At 39.5% G+C, this 19,919-nt stretch overlaps 1 protein-coding gene across 6 annotated transcripts in view; it reads left to right on the forward strand.

Annotated features, from left to right (window-relative positions):
• Positions 1-8,272: 8,272 nt before the first annotated feature.
• ATF7IP (activating transcription factor 7 interacting protein) overlaps positions 8,273-19,919 on the forward strand; it is a 95,391-nt gene continuing 83,744 nt past the window's right edge. For all 6 annotated transcript variants that reach the window (XR_012830939.1, XR_012830940.1, XM_075707525.1 and 3 more), the window contains exon 1: positions 8,273-8,296. The gene's annotated coding sequence lies outside the window, so the exon portion shown is untranslated. The remainder of the gene's footprint in view (positions 8,297-19,919) is intronic.

Raw genomic sequence — 19,919 nt, forward strand, 5'->3', positions numbered from 1 at the left:
AACTGCCTGGAGTCAGGAGGGACTCAAAGTATGTGACACAAATCCTGGATCACAGACCTAGCAGGGCTGCCTCTCTGTGGTTTTTGGTTTATTTTAGTTTTCTTCTTACCAGTGGTGCTCTGAGTAGCTGCACTGCAATGTTGCAGCCGTGCATTAACCATTTCCTGCCTGTCAAAGAAACCATTCTTCTGGCCCCCCTCTGCCTGTGCAGTTTGTTGCAGTGTGGCAAAGGGGGAGGTGCTTTGCTGTATAAATGTTTTATCCACTGCTGAGTTGTCACTGAGTGGCTTGAGTGCACACTGCAGCCATCTTAATCACTCACATTTTCAGTGCAGCTGAGACAGTGCAGTTTCAAAATGGCTGACGAAGTGCTCTTCATTGCAGCAGTTTAGCTTGACTGTATGCAAATGAGCAGAGCTGTTGGCATCACATGCTCCAGACCTTAGAGGTAAGCACTGGCTCTGCTTTGCTGAGAAACAATTTCAAACTTTAAGGCAAAATTAACTAATTCTAAGCTCTATAAAATATCTTTAAAATAGTGTCCTCTTTTTGTCAACAGGAGAGTGTTTTCTGGTGGTGGGGGGGGTTGGTTTGGTGTGATTTGGGTTTTTTTTGTTTGCCCTCTCCTCTCTCACTGAATTAATTCATAGGCCTCTATACTTTCTCAGTTACAGGGTAGATTGGGTGGGACAGGAGAGGTCAAAGGTCATACCCATATGTCTTGCTAATCAGATTATTTCATTCTGGTTTACTTCCTGACCAGGCCAGCAGAGCTCTCGCAGTATGCTGCCCGTTCTCAAAAGCTTGCCTCATACTTTATCTAAAACACAAACTCTTCATAAACTTTGTTAAATTTTTGAAACCAAGTGGTTAGATTTACATTTGATTATCATAGTTTCATCATGTAACTTTTTCCAGTGATAGATAAGAATTAGAAAACCTGTGTAAATACATTGGAATAGCAATGATTATGCAAATGTTAACTATTTTGCAGGTAGCAGTTATTTGCTACTCAAGAATAACACTACTATAAATTCTGCAGAACTACTGCAAATGATAGAATGAAAGTTTCAAGGTAAATTATTCTTTTATTTCTTTTGTGTAACTTTCTTTTTTACGATTGAAACCCAAGTTTCAATGTGCTAGTGGTTTCACATAGTCTAGTCTTTTCCTGTGTGTGTTAGTGGTTGGTGGCCTAGCTATCTGTCATCCTCAATGCTCATTAAAAGGTAGTTGATAGGTGTCAGTGTCCAGGGACATGAAAGTGGGAGAAAAGCAGTACTCAGCTTTTTTCCACTGGGAAGGGGGAGAACATAAAAGGAGGAGGAGAAAGAAGACATTTTTCCGCACAACTCATTCATTTTCTTGTTTTGTGTCTGTCTCAAATACCTAGTTAAGGTCTTTATGGGATCTTAAGCTGGATATGAGTTAACTCCCTATTTAATTACTCTCAAATTATTTGAAGTTCTCCAGAAATGTATCGGGAACAGCAGAAGAACTGGATAACTCATCAGAATGTAGCTCATAGCATTTTCCTGTCTGCAGTTGAACTTAGTGCTAAGGATGTGGAAGTCAGTACTAAATGCCTAGAAGTTTAGTCCTTCCTCAATATTTTTGCACATCAATTTGGTGCTTTTAGCATACTCTGTAACAAAGCTCTTGGTGGTTAAATTAGTTTTTGAATAGCTGTTCCCATAAATTATCTTCTATAGTTAAGGACAATACACCTTTTATAAAGAAACAAAGTATTCTGGGCAGACAGTGCACACCGGGTTCTCAGGAGATGTGGTTTTTCCATGTTTACCATGTGCATTTGGTATGACCCAGAAAAAATCAGTAAAATACAGGATTTTAAGCCCAGGTTGATTGCTGACTTCAGCTGACTGTAAATTTGTAAGTAACTGGTCATAGTATTTTCCTGCTTTAGGATAAAAAAATCAGTGACAGGAATAATGCAAATTTGTGGTCACAAATGACAATGAAATGCAGGTAGGTAGTTTTATTACTTGTTTTATTGCTGGTGGAATTTTGTTTAGTGGATTTGATTTAAAGCAGATTTTAGTTCGTAGTAACTTTTTTTGATTGGGTAAGATAGTTAAGATCCTGAGAACATTTGGGCACTTTTGTTGTCCGAGTTTTCAGACATTTTAATTTTACTGAAGTGCATTTATCTTGATAAAATGTGAAGGTTTGCCATACAGTCACCTCATTTAATGAATGCAGATTAATTATATAGTGAGATTTCCTTCTTCCCATCCCCCCCACAATAATCTTGCTGGTTTTCTGCAAGATACTCTTGAGTCAAGTCACCCTGACCCCAGTCTTATAAATGATTACTGAGGTTTGTGTTTGTGTGGATTTTAGTCAGTTATTGTTGTTGATTAATTCCAGATGTTAATAACTCATATTCTTCAAAGCAAGCAGAAACAATTCATTCTTTATAATAAGATCGGCTAACTCCTACTTTGTAATCATTGAAGGGGATGAAATTTTATGTCTAAAACATACTTTACCATACACATCCTGTGGTGGTTTTGTTGTTGGTTTTTTGTTTTGGGTTTTTTGGTTGTGTGTGGTTTGGTTTTTTTTTAAAGGAGCATATGAAAAGGTTATAAACCAGTAGGCATATAAAAATTGTCAAGTGCTATTGGTTCTGTTGGTTTTGGGTTTTTTGTTAAACCCCTCTTTAATGGGAACATGAAAAGTAGCATATATTTTGACATTCACTGTAAAGAGTAGTTCTTCACATGTATTACATTTGAGTAAAATACTGTACATTCACACCATGTCTTCATACAGTCCTTTTTGTGCCTTTTCTGTTGCCCATGGGTTTTTTTCCTGTGAGCTGAGTAAGCTTTCTCCCATTTTACAGGAAAAGTACGGAGAGGTTGCCAGAGTTCAAAGGAAAGCTCTTGTCTTGGTGTCTTCCCTTTGGTTTTGGTTTACTTTGCTCTTTAACAGGCTGTTTTGAAAACACTATCACTTGGAAGTGCTGTACAAAGTGACTGGCCCAGCAGTGAGCTGTTGTAGTGAGATGGGTGGGTGGTGTGGTTTGGGTTGGAGTTTATTGGGGGGGGGGGAAAGAGGGGTGTTGTTTTTCTTTTTTCTTTCCTAAAGTGGGTGTTGAAATGCATAAAGTACGGTAGGTTTTGAAATCAGTGTTGCATGTGGAACACATCGCTGTTTCCAGAAGTCCAAGTACACTATAATGCTTGCTGTACAGTAGTACTGGTAGCTGACAGCATGATCTCTTCTCTGTTCCCTCCTGTGTGTTAACAGTTTGTTCTTTAGTAGTCAAAAAGAAAATGAAAACCACCTACCTGCGTGGGAACAAGGCTTCAGTGGATGCTAAAAAAAAAAAAGCTTCTATTAAATATTTAAATTAGATGTTCATGATTTGAATTAGAAATAGTTGTGTATAATGAATTAACGACTTCAACTGAATTGATCGCTATACATTTTTAATGCAAGATGCATTGTCAGACTCTGCTCAATGTTCTTGTGTCTGCATTTTCTCCACTTCTGAGACCTGCTGCATTCTAGAACAATTAGTTTTGTACTGGTGATAGGTGAACTTGAAGGATAGGCTTTTAGAAGTAAATAAATTGCTAATACGGTAGCAGTCTCAGATGCACGTGACTTTCAAAGACAAATACCCAACAATAGCTTACTCTGAAGGAGTGTATAGATACCACTTTTTTTAAATTCCTTTTTTTTTTTTTTGCAAATGGTGTATTTGATTGTAAGAAAATTATTCTATGTTATTTTCGTTTGTGCTCTAACTATTTGGATAGTTTTTCATTACTAAATCATACTTGCTTTGAACTATGCTAACATGGTTTGATTATTTTTTATGTTCCTGTTAAAACTCAGAATTGTCTCAATTTGCACAGCTGCATCTTCTATTTTGGTAGATATTTTGGGAGCAAACAATTTCAGGCAGGATTTGAAACAAACTGGAATGGACTGCTGAATTAATGTACTACTGTTTATGCACGCAAATCACTTTCAAACACCTGACTTGTTTCGTTAGGTACTAGAAATAAATGGTTACCAAGCACTTTGAACTGTTTTGAATCGTAAATACTTAATCACATTATGACTGTTATTAAACAGTTAAATTGGACCTTTATTTTTAGCTGTAAACTTTACTATGTTTTTCTCAAGAATGTAGTGTCTTTGAAGGAATTATGAGTAAGACGGATATTAATTTTTTTTCCTGCGTCATCTTGATTTGCAGGTTAAGATCTGTCAGCTTTTCACTATTTGTTTAGTAAATGACAAAATTCTTCATGTAAATTTAAGTGAGCAAAATGTGTTTTTTCTGAAGCTGATAAGGCGTCAAAACGATTATTTTCCCTTTCTAAGAGAAAGGGGGTGTGACATTAGACTGTCACTGCCTGGAAGTTACCTATTTTAGACACCTTCTCCCCCCTTTTCTAGAGTAGAAAAGCGGATACAGCTAGTGTCAGCCCTTCCCCCCTTCCCTTTCCTGCCTTCCCTGCTCCTTCTGTTGGTATAGGCATCTGCTGTAAAGTATCTTGAAATAAACCACACTGGCCAAGATAATGGCTTGATAGTTCTGCTACAGAAATGAACATAATTTTCAGTGCCTTTCAAAGACTAATGTGAGAAAAACTTGGCAACTACCAAACTTCTGGCTAACTCTTACGTGAATAATTTGTTCTGTTTTAGGCTTTGGAGAAGAGGCAGGGAAAGGGGTGTTTTGGACTGTGTGTGTTACATGCAGAAGGCCCAGGGCCTTTAATTTTCTTTTGCTCTGTGGTGGGTGGGTTTGTTTTTTTTCTTTAGGTCAAGCTGCTAGATAAAGATTTCATCATGGCAGTTTGGTTGGGATTGGGTTGGTGGGGGGTTTTTTTGTTTGTTTGTTTTTTTCTTTAGACAAACTTTGTCAATGAAATGCTTTCATATCTAAAATTGTGTCTGAATTGCGCAAATCATTCTGTGGCAGACTTTTCTATACCTTTCTGTTCTGAGATGAATCAACTGACATTTAAGATTTGAGGATGTTGTCTTTGACAGGTACCAATTGAAACCGTACAGCTAATAGCAATTATTTTGAATGCAGCTGGCCTTATTACTTTTGACTGTAACATCTGCTCTTTAAGGTCGCCTCTGAGAGACTAGCAAATTGTGCGCTTGTTGGAGGAAGAGTCCCGTTAACGGGCTTTGAGAAGGCAAAGTCATAAAAGCTCTGGCTGCATGCTAAACATGGGAAAGGCAGGCAGACATTTTGGCTTTTTCCGTAGTGGCAGACACTGGAGAATATAATGGAGTATGCTATTGTTTATTCACCCAGGTTAGACTCTTGCATTAAAAAACACCGCACGCACACGCCCCCAGCAAGCGCCCCTCCCCAAAAATAAACCACACCGAAGAAACAAAACAGAAAATCCAGAAACAAAAAAACCCCACCCGTTTTGGAAGCAGCTGAAGTGGCCCCTGTGCTCGGTCTCGGGTCAGTCGTGCGCTGCCTGAGGGGCAGGCGTTGCTGCAGTTGGTTTGGGGCTCGGCAAGCCCTCCCGTTACTGCAGCGCACCTCAGCTCCGCGGCAACCCCCCGTGCCCTGCATGACCGAGTCGGTGCGTTTCTAACTACTAAACCAGTTGCTCCTCCTCTCCTTAAAAACATCTGGCGTTTGAAAACGAGCTTTATCATAGCTGGTGGTGCGAGAGGCACGGCGGCGCAGAGAGGAAGGTAAAGCCGCGGGAGTGTGGGTGACTCTGCCAGAACGTTCTGGAAGCGGGGTGGTGCCTCCCCCAGACGGCAGATGGAGAGCTCGCCCTCGGGGCTGCCGGCAAGCTCTGGCCTGGGCTTCCCTGAGCGGACTGGAGCCGGGAATAGAAAAAGCTCCGTAAAGGCTTTTATTTTGCAGTATCTGTTTTACTGTGTTGAGGAACATGCTATTATTCTGGTATTTGTGCACAAGGCTGTAGAGCAGGGCGGGGGGTGGGGTGGCTGTATGTGGGAAACACAAGGGGTTTTTTGGTTTGCTTTTTTTAAAGAACATCGGTGCCCTTCATTTTCAAGCTCAGGCTTTTCATCTGGTGATTCATTCTGCAAATGACAACAGCATCACTGAAAGATGTATTCTGCACAGCACTTAAATGTGCTAACATACACAAACCTGTCTGAAAGTAAGATATATCAAAAAGATATACATGATGTAAAAGAAGAGCAATACAGGATCGTTTGTATAGTTAATGGCTGTCACTTTAATGTGATGGTCATTCTGGAAAAAAATTAGTTTTCCATTGCACATCAGGCTTTTGGATACAACAGCTGAGGATGAATTGTAATAACCAATGAGAGGTAATTTGCATTACTAAATACTTTCAGACACAAAATTGGTATCTTTTTGACGTAAGAGATGAGCAAATTGTGTTATGCTCGAATAACCTAGAACCAGCCATACAGCAAACTACACTCACAGTGGAAAAGGGGACGTATAAAGTAATTTGACTATATATAGCCTTGACGCTGTTGCATTGTAAAGAGGAACAGCGCAGGGAACTAAAGAGGCCCGTGGCAAAAAGCAGGCTGTTCTGGTCCTGAGGTGCTTTGCCTTTGCCCTGCTGGAATCGCGCTGTGTCCATTGCTTTCCTTTTCCACGAAATGGTGCTAGGCTGCAGCTACTGCAGTGTTGCTAGGTGTGTAGCTAGCCAAACAGTACCGTGGGTTTAACTATTTTATTTAGGGTTTCAGAAATTCTTGTTTATAGTTAGTATAATAAAGAGTATGTTTATTTGCACTGAGTCATTTTGTGGTCTCAGAGTTTCTTATAAGGCAGTAAATGAGGGGAAAATGCATTGGTGAATGGTTCATCCTTTACATACGCACACTTATAGTAAGCAAAGCCTGGCGCTTTTTTTCGCCAAAAAGTGACTTTTTGAATAAGCATTTGTAAAATGTAATTCATTTATTAATGTAATTGGACTTTGACTGGAAGGAAAACTGCTAGAATTAAAAAATGAACTATTTGAAGTTGGAGTGAGGCTGAAATCCAAGCTTCTGCTTCCACCTGTCACTGTACCTTTTAGGTGCTTGAAGAGATAAAGTCCACAGCTCCAGATGGGTGATTTTTTTCCTTCATCTGCCTAATGAAGAAAAACTAAATGTGAAGTGGAAGGGGCAAATTAAATGGCCAGACATGTTACCTGTCAGCATTACGTTAAAAATGGATCTGCCCTACTTGGAGCTGATATTTGTTATATTGGTAAGCTGCGAAATATTGGAAACAGCAGTTTAAGAAAAGCTGGTTGCTAAGCATTGAGCATACCCATTTTTTGGTGTTATTTCAGTTACTACAGAGCACTCACCAGAAGCACTGTAAACAGTGCAGTGTGTAGCATCCCACTAGGAACAGCCTTCAAGGTGGAATTGCTTTTGCAGAGACTTGTCAATTTTCGTTGATATAAACAGTGAGAGCAGTACGTGGCTTTTGACGTGGATCTGGATTATTAGGAAGGAAATAACTAGAGGATATATTCTAGAACCCGTAGTCGTCTCACGGGGCAGGGGGAGGCTTTGCTCGGCAATATCCTGCTGCAATTTAGTCTTGAAATGAGGCCCCCTTTATGTAAATTTTTACTGGCGCCAGCTAGCTGTAACTGCAGTCTGGCTCCGCGTCGGCAGCAGCTAACATGTGTCATGGATGTCTCCTGTGCACGGATTGCAGGCACACTCTGGTTTCTGGACCAAAAAGAGCCACGCTGATGAATGTGAAAAGGTGCACAAAGGAACCTACGTGTAATTACATTGCTAGTAAGTGAAAATACTGAGGAAATTTCAGCTTTCTTCTTTTTTTTAGTGTGCTGTCTTGCGCTGTGCTGTAATGAATTTATGCTTGTTGGTACTACTGTGTGGTATGTGGGAGGTACTTCACTGCACATAGTTGCTGCAGTGCTAATAGTTGGCAGCACAGAAGGCAGTACAAAGAGTCCGACTGGAGGCACTTGCAGTTGCAACGTTCCCTTGGAGGCTGTGGCATGCTGCAGGGGCACTCCTGACATGTTCAGTCACTTGTGTGGGGAAGTGGGAGTTCCAGCAGGCTTTAACAAGCAGATGTAGGCTACTAGCTGAGAGGTACAACAGCATAGCTCAGGCTGGCTGAAAAATAGTACTCATGCTGCTAGGTAAACAAAACAAGATCTTAGTATCAAGATGGCCGACCTGGAAGTCTACTTGTAGCTCGTGATACTTATGCAAATGAGCTGCATGTCAGTGGCTCACTCAGAGGAGGAAGCTCATCTTGCACGTGCCACCTTCTCGCCAGGTAAGAGAAGCAACTCGTTTTCTGCATTAATGTTTGAGAGGCCTTTGAAGTTATTTTTCGACTTGGGTGCCCATCCCCCCACTTTGGCATAATGCCAGGAATTAAATTTAAATATAAGAGGCATTTTCTGGGAAGCCCGGAAGTCATATGTTCTTGCTGTAATTATTTTTGGGTTGCTGTTGTTACAGGGAATGTTAACTAGCAATTACTGTAACATGTTTACTTAAGTAAAACTGAAGACTTTAAAAAAATATTAGAAATTTAAGTACGTAGTTTTTGCTGCTAATGTTACTGGTTTTGTTTGGTTCAAATCTCTACTGTTTTGCTACTGTAGTATTTTTGTCTCTATAGTGACACCAGTTGATGCACATGGAGGCTTATCAGTACTGTGAGATTACCCCTGGAAAGGGTGCAGAATTAAGAAGGTTGAATCCACCAGTGCTGGTTTTCTGGCTTCATGGTATTATGAAGAAACTTCATTGTCCTAGTCATAGTTCGAATTCTCTGCTTTTTGAGATGGCAAAGCTGTTAATAGGATTGGACAGTTAACTGTCGTCCACATATCTTTTCGTATAAATGCACATTCTTAAGTGTATTTATATAAATTTTAAAAAGGTGTATTTGCAAATAGGGAAACATCAGAATATATTTATCTGATCTCCCCCCTCAGAACACAGTAAGATTGCTTTAGAGCAGCAAATTTTAACAAAAATGACAGTATTTCTAATTACATAATATGCTGTATTGTGGTTATGCATGTAGTGCATGAAATGACTGCATGGGGCAGATGTGCTAGTTCTGCACAAATGTATTTGTGTTGTTTCTATTTGACAAGTCAAAAAAGTTCTGACAGGGTGGGAGACTGGGAAGGGGAGATGGTAAAAGAAAATGACTGGATCTGGGAAGTCTCTGAGCTAGAGAAGAGAGATAATTGGAGATGCATGAACAGGCCAAGGAAAACATGGTCACTTAAAGGTAGACAACAGCTCAAGATAGAGATGTGGAACTGGCAGTAGATGGGCCTGGCCCAGTGGAAGGAAAAATGAGATTAATTGAAGAGGCTAGAACTAAAAAGGTAGAAGGGCAAAGTAGGCAGTTAGATTATTTGAGCTTAAAAAGGCAGTGATAGGGACTAAAAGTGTTGGAGCCATTCTGAAATGGACTGTGAATTAAGGCCAATACAGAAGATATAAATATGCTAGGAAAGAGAACTAAACTGGTTGATGTTGAGGGGAGGGTATTTAATGATAATAGAGAAAGATATACTTGTGCTTTGATATGGCAGAGTAAATGCTGCATGCCAACAACTTGGGCCTAGTGAGTCTTTTTTTTGTACATACCTCATTTACTTTGAGACCTTCGATAACTTTTTTTTTGTGATAACTTAAGAGTTGATATGGGGCACAATTTTGCTTGTCATTTAGAAGTCTGGTTATATGCATGTCCAGACTAAAAAAAGTACAAAAATGGTGTGTATGTGTGTGCATGTGAGAAAGTATGTAAATAGGTATATGGTACTTTTCCCCAAATAAATTACATTAGAAATTGCAGTTAACAATTATAAAGGTTGTCCATAAAGGGCAAATTCTGTTAAAATCAGTCTTGCTTTCATTGCGATGTGAAGGAAGCAATTCAGGGCCCCTCCTTCCTTTTCTGTAAAGCGTAAGTGTGAGGATGGTAGAGGAGAAATAGCATTGAGTGGGGGGTGAAAAATGTAGAAAACTGATTAAAAGAAGTAAAGTGCTCATGAGAGAAAACCTAGACTAGTACAGCAAAGGATAACAAAGGTGAGATTGTTAATAACTGAGAAATAATTCTAACAGTAATATAGGTGACGATGATAACATGATTCATAGTGAAAGAGAAAAGGCAGAAGATTACAGTAAACACTTCTGGATATTTTTAGATAGAAGTGAGATTACATTATAATATCTTGCAGGTGACTTAAGTACTTAAAATCTAGAAGTTGCAAGGAAGATACTAAAGAGTCCATGATAGACATTTCTTAACAAAGGCTATTAGCAGGTCTTTGTAATCTGCACCCAGGAGTTCTGAAAGAATTGGCTGAGAATATTTCTTTTCTGATGTGTCCCAGTAATTTAAAATACAGTGGAAATTCCAGAAGACCTTGAAGACTTCTTATTTAAAAAGGTCAAGCAGGATGACCTGAATAACTATTTAGCCTCACATCAATCCTGGGGAAAAATAATGGAGGGACAACTGAGGGATTCAGTAAATGTGAAAGAATATTATTAGAATTAACGCTAAGGTGGTTTAATGGAAATAAAACCTTATTTAAAAAAAAAATCCTAATGTAATTTGTTTTTACACCAAGGAACCTTGTTCTAATACCCAATATGTATAATGCAGTTATGGCTCGATACAGTCTTTCTTAAATAACAAACACCCCACCCCCCACCCCACCCCTGTATCAATAAAACATTAAATTGATTAAAAAGCTTTTTAAGGCTTTTGAAGGGGAGAGGGGTAGGAAGCATGCTCAAAGTCAAGTTTTCTTCATGATTGGTATTGTAAAGCAGTTACTTTTGTTGAGTTGAAGAGAGTAGAAAGATGGACTCCTGCAAAGTCATCTGGATCATTTGCTTTGTGGGACCTACTCAAACGGTCTACTATTGCACAGCAAAATCTGAAGTTGTACATTTAGAAACATGCATTATAGAACATACCTGCTTAACAGGAAGCCTTGCCTTGGAATTAAGGAGGGATCATAGGGACAAAGTGAGCTGAAGTCCCAAATAGAAAGTTAATGTAGAGGGGCTGAAATTCTGTTGAATACAGAGAAAAAGTAAGGAAGTCATAGCCTTTCCTCTACTAATCTGCCGTCCTTATACTGATACGAATTCAGCATCAATACAGGTTACAGTCCTGTTGTCCGCAGGGTTTTTTTTTTTTTTACAATGTTGAAAAATTAGGAAGGGTCCTGGGAAGAGGCACAAAAATCACTCTGGCTCAAGATCACAAAATTGTAAAATAACTTAAAAGTGAAACCGATAATTTAGGTTGGAAGGGACCTCTGGAGGTCATCTAGTCTGACATCATCTTCAGAGGAGGCTAACTTCAAAATTAGACCAGGTTGCTCCAGGGTTTGTCAAGGTGAAGTTTGAAAATCAGCAAGGGTGGAGATTTCACAACCACTCTGGACAAGCTGTTTCAGAGTTTGACTGCCCTTGTGGTAAGGAACTGTTCTCTGTATCCATCTGGAATTTCTCTTGCTGCAAGCTGTATCTGTTTCCTCTTGTGCATCTCTGAAAACAGTCTGGCTTTGTCCTCTCTATGAACACCGATTAGGTTGTTGAAGAGAGCAATTAGTTCTCCTCAATTAGCTATCTATTCTTCATGCTACACAAATTCAGCTGACTAGTCTCACGTCTTCTGTCATGTTCTCCACCCCTCAACCATCTTGGTGGTCCTCAACTGGACCTGCTTATCAATATCTCTTTTGTGTTTGTGGTCCCAAAAGTGGATGTGCCGTACTCAGATGTAGCTTCACAGGTACCAAGCAGAGTGGAATAATCATTTCCTTTGATCTGCAGGCTATGTTTTTGCTTATGCAGCCCAGTCTTGAGTTTTAAAAGAAAGAATTAGTATAAAGCAGTAATTCCATTCAGTGTTTCTTCAGAAAGCAAAAATTACTGCTAAAATAGGCTCTCCAATCCGGGGTGGGGGGTGTGTGTGTGTGTGTGGAAGTCATGGGAAGCTGGAGGCAGACCACCTAATATTTTGAAGTTGTGCACTTTTTTTTTTAATTATGCTGTGAGTGGATAAAGGAAGCAGTGAATCTTCTTTCTTTGTGTTTTGTCTCTTTCCAGAAAGACCTCTAATCTTCATTTGAAGACGGGCTTAAAAAAATGGCCAACCTATGGCACTCTAGATGGCATATGGATTTGGAACAGCTGATGTATGACTTGCCCGCTATGGCAGCTCTGCAGCTGGATTATATGGGATAATGCTGGCATGAAGTGTTCCACATAATCTAAACTTCTGGTTGTTGGATACAGTTACCTAGTAGGGACTGTTACAACCTTTATCACTAGATTAAGTCAGAGCTGGTGACATACGTAGCCAAACCATGCCCAGCCTTATACTGATGTGGTGAGACCCCACAAAAGTTGTCTAGATCTTCTGCCCAAGAATAATTTCTGGACTGTCTCATCTTGTGGCTCCTAGCCAGATAAGATATTTATAGGTGATGAGGTCAAGAAAGTTGGCCAGCTTTGCATTAGCCAAGTACCTTTCTGGTTTCAGTAAATGGATGGCTGAGGGCATTTAATGGTCTGATGAGACTAGAAATGGTTCCTTTTGTTGTCATGCTTTGCAGTGTCTACCTTAATCCTAGCAGTTTAGTATTTTTCACCAGGCATGTTGCAGTGATTCTGGATACTTTTGTTGTTTCCCCCTGCCCCCTCCCTTCTGAAAGGACAATGGGCAAGGCTTAATCTCCATGCAGCAAAACTTTTAACTGCTGAATGAAAACCCTTGTGGTCAAGAAAAGTAAAATACCTAATAATATTTAGTCATCCTACTGGCGTGTAGTGACATTGTCTTCTTTTTATTTAACAATTTTATTTCTCTTTTGTGATGGGTCTTTTTCATAATTTGTGGTCAGACCTGCCCTAAAATTTTACCTTATGTGATGTTTTCCTTTTGCACTTAAATCTTTATCTGTTTTTTTAATCAAAGAGAATGCTACTTAAAGCTGTGAACAGTGCAACTTTTATACTGCCTTGTTTTAGAACTTAAATGACGGTATGATCAGTCACAAGCATAGCTATCAGTTGTGGTACAGGCCTGCATTCTGTACTTGTGTGTTGGGGTGGGAGGGGATGAGGTCCCTTGTGTTCTCCATCAGCAGCATCATGGAGGGAAGGGTGAAGCCTCATTTAGCTATTCTGAATAGATCTGAACTCTACTTAGGAATGAAAATAGTTATTAAGTTTTCCAGCTTTGATTGAGGTACAGCATCAGCAACTTCCAGTGCATGCAGTTGGTTTCATTATGGGGCCAGGAAGGGGAAATTATGAAGCTCTGTCACACCTGGATTTGCTATCACAAGATGTGATGGAAAGAGAATTCTGAACATGTTGTAGCCCAAGATTTTGTGCTGACTGTCCTAATGGCATCTATTACATGTTTCACAGCAGCAGGGAGAATGAAACTGATGTCTCATGAGCTTAGTTTTCAAAGTGAGAAAGCTGTAGAATTGCATCTGCTTTCTTGTATTGGCTAGGATAAATCAGGTATCATGCATGCGAGCACAAGAGCTGCATGTGTGTTCCAGGAAGCGTTGCTGACAGTATAAGGCAAATTTTGTGAATTCATTCTTCATTCTTCAGGCTAGGAAATTATCAGTCAGCTCAGTAATGGAGGAGAAGCATTGCAAAAACAAGTCCAAGACTGTTCATTTGGCACAGAAGATCCAGCTATGATAGGAACTATCAAAGTTAAAATGTTGAAACTCAACTTTAGTGCCACTTAAAGTAGATGATGCAGGCTATCAGTTGGTTTGGACACACCATGATGGTTTCTGACTTAGTATGGGAGGAGAGCTTCCTCTAGGGGGAAGGCTTTGCTTCCGTCTTCTGAAGAGAAAGTGATTGTTTCTACCAAAGAACTAGCATTCATTTAACAAGGATATTGGAACAACAGCCTACAGAATAACAAAAGCACTTTAATGAATGCAAACCTGATAAAAGACTGGCTGATACTTGAGCTGGGAAAAACTAACATTATTTATCCCTTCATAGCTACAGTGTTGTGTGCTTGTATGCAAAATCTGACCAGTTTTTAATCTCTAAGCACAGTTGTTATGCTTCAGGGGGGTTTTGGGGTTCGTTTTTTTTTTTTACCTCTCAAGTCTGTTAATGAAAGCAGCATATATCCCTGACTTATTAGTCCCTATTTGCTGCTGACTTTCCCTAGAGGAAGATGGAAGCACTTTGGTAATCAGTACTCTAGTTATGGTAAAATGGAAAAAAAACTTTCCTTCCCAAACAGCTGTGGTAATTAACTATTGTGTTCAAATGCAGCATATGTAGTAGTTCAAAAATTGTTGATAGGATCTTTTTTCTTCACACATTGAAGGATTGCTGTGATACTGCTGTAGCTTCTGCATCATTTGGGAAGGCCATCATGCTGTTAGCAGTAGCCTTCTCTTTGAGAATTGTACACTTTGACAACAAGATGGAAATTCTCAGGATTCGTTGACTATTTTAAAAAAAATATATGTTAGTACTTGTGCTCAAACTTCTAGCTTCAATTGGTTCTGACTAATAAAGTCAGCTTACAATTGTTTGAGTTTTGAGAATAAACCATTTGGGTGTCTAGCACCACTGTCATGATCATCAAGAAGGCTAGCCCAGACAAAGTGTCTGCACAGGTACTGAAGTCCGTGAACACTGTGAACCCGAGGCAATACTATGAACCTGAATCCATAATACTGTATGTTAGGATGTGGAGGCTAGTGCTTTGAAACTTTAGCATAAGCGGACTAGGTCTACCCAAAAACACGATGACCAGATGTAATTCTAAAATTATAGGGCACCTCTAACATGGAAGGCCAAATGCGTAAAATGGCAGCACCTGCTTCCCAGACCTCTTTTGCATTATGCTGTGCCGTACGACTAGTCAGACACTTACATGCAGATGTATTGTGGTCTGGATATAATGTCAAGAGATTTCACTAAACTTTTGTGTCTGGGTACCAGTTGTGGGAGTGAGGCGGCTTCTGTGAATACCAAACTAAGCAGACAATTTCTAAGCTTTATAGCTTGCTTAGAGGATTGCTTCTTGATTTGCAATACAGTTTAAGTTCCAAGGAAGAGAGGTGGCTTTGATACAAAGCATTTTCAAGTTGAGGGTAACTTGCAGATGGATTTCCATCTTCCTATTTAAGATTCACAAGTAGGTTGTCATGTTCTGTCAGAACATGGCGATGTCATGTATTTTACAAAAAAATGAAAAGCAGCAGCTTGTTTTCTGCTACCTGTCACGCGGGTGTGTTATTTCATGAATCGCCTTCATTCCTGGGCATGAAATCACTTATTTGTGTGGGAGATCAATCACCAGGTGAGAAGTGTTACATAATTGGAAATACATAGTTGGAAGTACAATATTCCAGATGAGTGGTTTCTCAAGGTCAGTCAAGAGGTGAACTAATTTGATTTTTTAAATTTTTATTAGAAACATCATGAAATTCCTTTAATTCTATTTTGGAAAGGTAGGGGGCCTTGACACCTTCAACATTTTAATGCAAAATCTTTTTCTAAGTTCTTTGGAGCTATTGCTGTAGAAATTGAATGGAACAAAACTGTAGTGGTGGTGCTTTTTATTCACATAACATGAACTTTGCCTATGAGAATCCATATCTGTTGTTTGTTGTTTCCCTGCAAAACTGGGCCAGGTTTCTTATTCGAGTCAAAATATGGAAATGGTATTGATTTGCTGAAGAGCTCTTCACCCCAGTCCTTTTTAAAGGTTAAATAAGCCTTCCTTTATGTACAATATGACATTTTCATTAATTTGTAACTGTTACTGAACTGGTACAGTCCATGTACTCTGTGACCTTTGGTGAAGCACAAGGATAACTTTGAATTGGACTTTGGTTTTGATGTATTAAACGTATGAAGAAAATGACATTTAGGCGTTTGGGTCCCTTAAAAGTATACTGCAAAAAAATTATTATGTGGCTGAGGTAGTCCTCAAGAGACTTTCTCTACAGCAGCCAAACCATTTGTTGGTAGCTTGGAGAAAGAAAGGAGGCATCTACTGTGAGTTTCCTATGCTTCTGGAATTTAGCATTGATTAATTTTCAAACACAGGATTCACTTCGCAGGCATAGTCATGTAGAGCCATTTTAGATGCTCTAGGATGTGACTTCTGCATCTCAGCTGTGGTTCCAGAAGGGCTCTGGTCTCCTCTAGGGTTTGTTATATCTGCTAGCTTCATGCAGATCCTAGATCATCAAAACCAGCACTAGTTACCTGTGCTTAGGCTCCTGAGTGTTCCTAAGTTCCTTGAACTTTTACATCTATCACGGCTTACTATAACTTCTGTCTCTGTGTCCTGTTGTCCTTAAAGTTGGAAGGTGTGAGCACTTCAGAACTCTTCAGGTAAAACATGGTGTTCTACTTTGCTTAAACTAAGATGCACATGCTCCGATAATGGAGCACAAGTAGTTCCGTTTTTCCCAATCAAGATATACCACTTTCTCTGTGTGGTATATCCTAGTTCTCTGTTCTGTGCTCTCATAAATTTGAATGATTTGATATAGGAAAAGGATTCTAGAAGCAATGTCTAAAATTTTTCATGATTGATATTTTCTAGAAACTGTTTTCATAGGAGAAGCATTCTAATCCTCAGCAGAAGTGCTAAAGCACCGAAATAGATCTTTTTGCTTTGGTTATTTGGGGGTTTTGGTCGTGTTTATTTCAATATCCTTGTGAAAAAAGACTACACAAACAGTGGCATTTGAAATTAACTTGTAACTTGTGGAATTTTCTTGGAAGCAGTGAAATTATTAATGAAAACTTTCACTCTTCAAAATGTATTCAATATCTGAATAACATTCTTAAATAATAGGGAAGTCCCTTACTTGGTAACCATGTCCTGCACAGTGTTATAATGGTCCTAAGATCAAGAATTAAACCCAGGATATTCAGAATCAGTGTTAAGCTTCACAGAAAATCATGCCAGATCATAGGAATTTATGACTTGACAGTCATCTAACTCTACCTTTTCCCTTGTAATCTTACAAGAAAAGCATTTTGGGTGGTTTTGTTCCAAAATTGCATAATGTGTATTTTCAGGTGTATTAGAAATCTTTCTCTCATTCTTTATTTTACTTGAAAAGCCATGATTTTATGTGAGGCATAGATTTTAAGATTACAAAACACGTTTCATCTCCATTGTGAGCTTGAAAAGTACTGTCTTCTTAAAAATCATAAACTAGATAAATGCTGTCTTTTCAAAGTAAGTTTGTTTCTTTCTTACTTACGTGTGTTACTGAGTCTTTCACTTGTACGTGCTGACTAGCTGAAGCTTTTTCGCTGAGAAAGTGCTAGAGGCAAGACTCTTCTAGATCACTTTGTCACAATTCCTGACTTTTGGCAGTAAAGTTTACAGAAAAAGACTCATCTCTGTATCTTACTTCAGCCAAGAAAAACTGAGGTGGGACATGATGCTGATTTGATAGGGCTAAATTGTTCATCAGTAGTGGAACTGAAATGGAAACAAGATTCTCCAGGTCATAGTATCTTGTGCTAAACGTAATGACATCCTCCTTCGTGATTTGTCATAGTGCATATGCATGCACATACATGCACACACAAACACACATGCACTGTGGGTAGAAGACAAGTATTAAGAGTAATCCCAAAGTTTTATTTTGGGGTTGTCCCCACCCCCCTGCAATTTTATGTGATTGAGGAACAGTCATTTGGTGACTTCTTTGGCCAAAGCCATATGTATCCATAGGGATACATGTGTGTTGTCCTGCCAGCAAACAGGCAGACCTTGCCCTGAAACTCCAGCTGTCCAGCAAGGCATAGAGGATTTGTTGCTACTACATTCTTGTCCCAAAGACTTCTGTTTTGTTCTCTCCTTTATTTTGTTTTCAGTGCTTTTCTGCTTTTACAGACTGGTGCATCTTTGCTAGTGAAGTTCTGGTTTTGGCATATGGAGACTTTGGAATCTCCAGGCCTTTGGCCTTCACTATACCTGGGTCTAGTGTAAATCTTCACGCATTCCCTGAGAGTAACAGATGTTGAGAATGTATCTGACTCTGCTTGGAGCTGAATTCAGTATGTATGCTGTCTGCTTCATCTCACCTTCACTGCCTGGATAACCTGAAAGATTATGAACTTTGCAGTATTGTGGACCTTTGTGAGAAATTAAAGCCCTTCCTATGGAACCTCAGATTTGAAGAAATCTTGCAGAGAAGCTGAAAAAGCCACACTTTCAAAAGCAGAGAGCAGTTTCCAGAACATGATGATCATGCAAGAATCTCAGCATGTTGACTTAATTTTTGGTGAGACTGCCTCTATGCCTAGCTTGGTGATTGATCATCTTTCTGGGAGTTAAGACTTTGAGAAGCAAAGGAAGCCTGAACAAAATAGTTCCTTTTCCAGAATACCCTTTGGTGCCAAATGTTCTGTTATTTTTTTAGGATTTGGTTCTTGGCATTAGAGACCATTACTTCCTTAGGTGCTTCTATGCAGCATTCTGACTATTCCACTACCCTTGTGACTTTGAGGTAGAGAAATTGATCACACCCATATAGTCTCTTGATACACGTTTTAAGAAATTTCAGATGTTCTTCAGGGTTACATTCAAGGATATCCTCTGGGATGGCCAGACTAAGGACATGCCTCACTCCAAAGTAAATGGTGTGGAGAGGATTGTGAGATACTGCTTCAGACACAAAGATACTGCCTTTCTCTCCCACATGAGAGAGAATCGGTTTCAGCCTGTCTTGTCCTGTTTCATAATTGTCAGTGGTACCTTCCTCAGCCAGAATCAGAGGCAACCATGTGTTACCAAGACACACACCTATCTATTTCAAGCCTTCAAACAGATTTCCTTACCTTAAGGTAATTCTGGTACGTATATGGAGTTCTTCCCTGTTACTGTGCAGGTGCACACATTTTCTGGACAATGCCAGCGGCAAGGCCTGCTCCTGCTGTCCCCAGACAATGCAGGAGAGCAGTTGTTTTTTTTATGGCAGACAGGTGGTTTGGGTTCATTGCTTTATCACAGGAGTAGCACAAGCACCATGCTGCTTCTTGAAAGGTAGATCAGCTTGCTGGTACTTCTTCCATGTTCTCTTAGCTTAGATACCAGGAAGCTTTTGGCAATAGAATCAACAGAAAAATAACGGGCTATTCCAGGATGAAATTTTTGGCATGCTGCTGTGATAGATCTCATCCCTCATAATACCTCTAATTTTCTCAAATTACTTGGTAAGCCAGAGCAAGTTGAGTTACCCACATAGTTTAAAAAAATATCTAACTGCTGTGTTGTGTGCCTGTGGAAGATCAGTTCTTCTCTGCATGGTGTTGAATTGCTATTGTGTATTTAACCAGTCTTTTTCTTGTGCTCTAGTTGTGATGGCTTAGTGAAATGTAAACATAGTCTCTGTCCTAGTAGCTTAGCAGTTTGAGTCCAGATCTTTAGACGAAGTCTTTCTTGTGTGTGTGGCTGTTAGTTTGAGGAGAGGGGGAGGGGGAGCTATGGCAGGCATTTATGTAGTTCATATTGTGTTTTCAGTGAGTGAGATCTCTAAGGAATTATTCCAAGTTTTCTTTCTTGTTGGTCATAGTACTTAATCTTATTTGGAAGTTTTCTATCAAATTTTTTTGAGCATTAGTTTCAAGTGCCGAGGCATCTGTACATATATTTGATATGAGAAGAGTCAAAATTTTTATCTGTGCTGAACCAGAACTTTATGGAAGTTTTCTCGACTACTGGTTTTCATTCCCAAAAAACCCCACAAACATTGCATCTGTCCAAGAACTGTTTAGTTGAATATTGGAATGTGCCAAAGCTTGCAGAGGTGAATCAGTTAAGGATGGTCAGAGCTTCTCTGTTCAGCGAAAGCTGAATCTGT

This window comes from Pelecanus crispus, chromosome 1 (assembly GCF_030463565.1).
Source record: "Pelecanus crispus isolate bPelCri1 chromosome 1, bPelCri1.pri, whole genome shotgun sequence".
Classification (NCBI taxonomy): domain Eukaryota; kingdom Metazoa; phylum Chordata; class Aves; order Pelecaniformes; family Pelecanidae; genus Pelecanus; species Pelecanus crispus.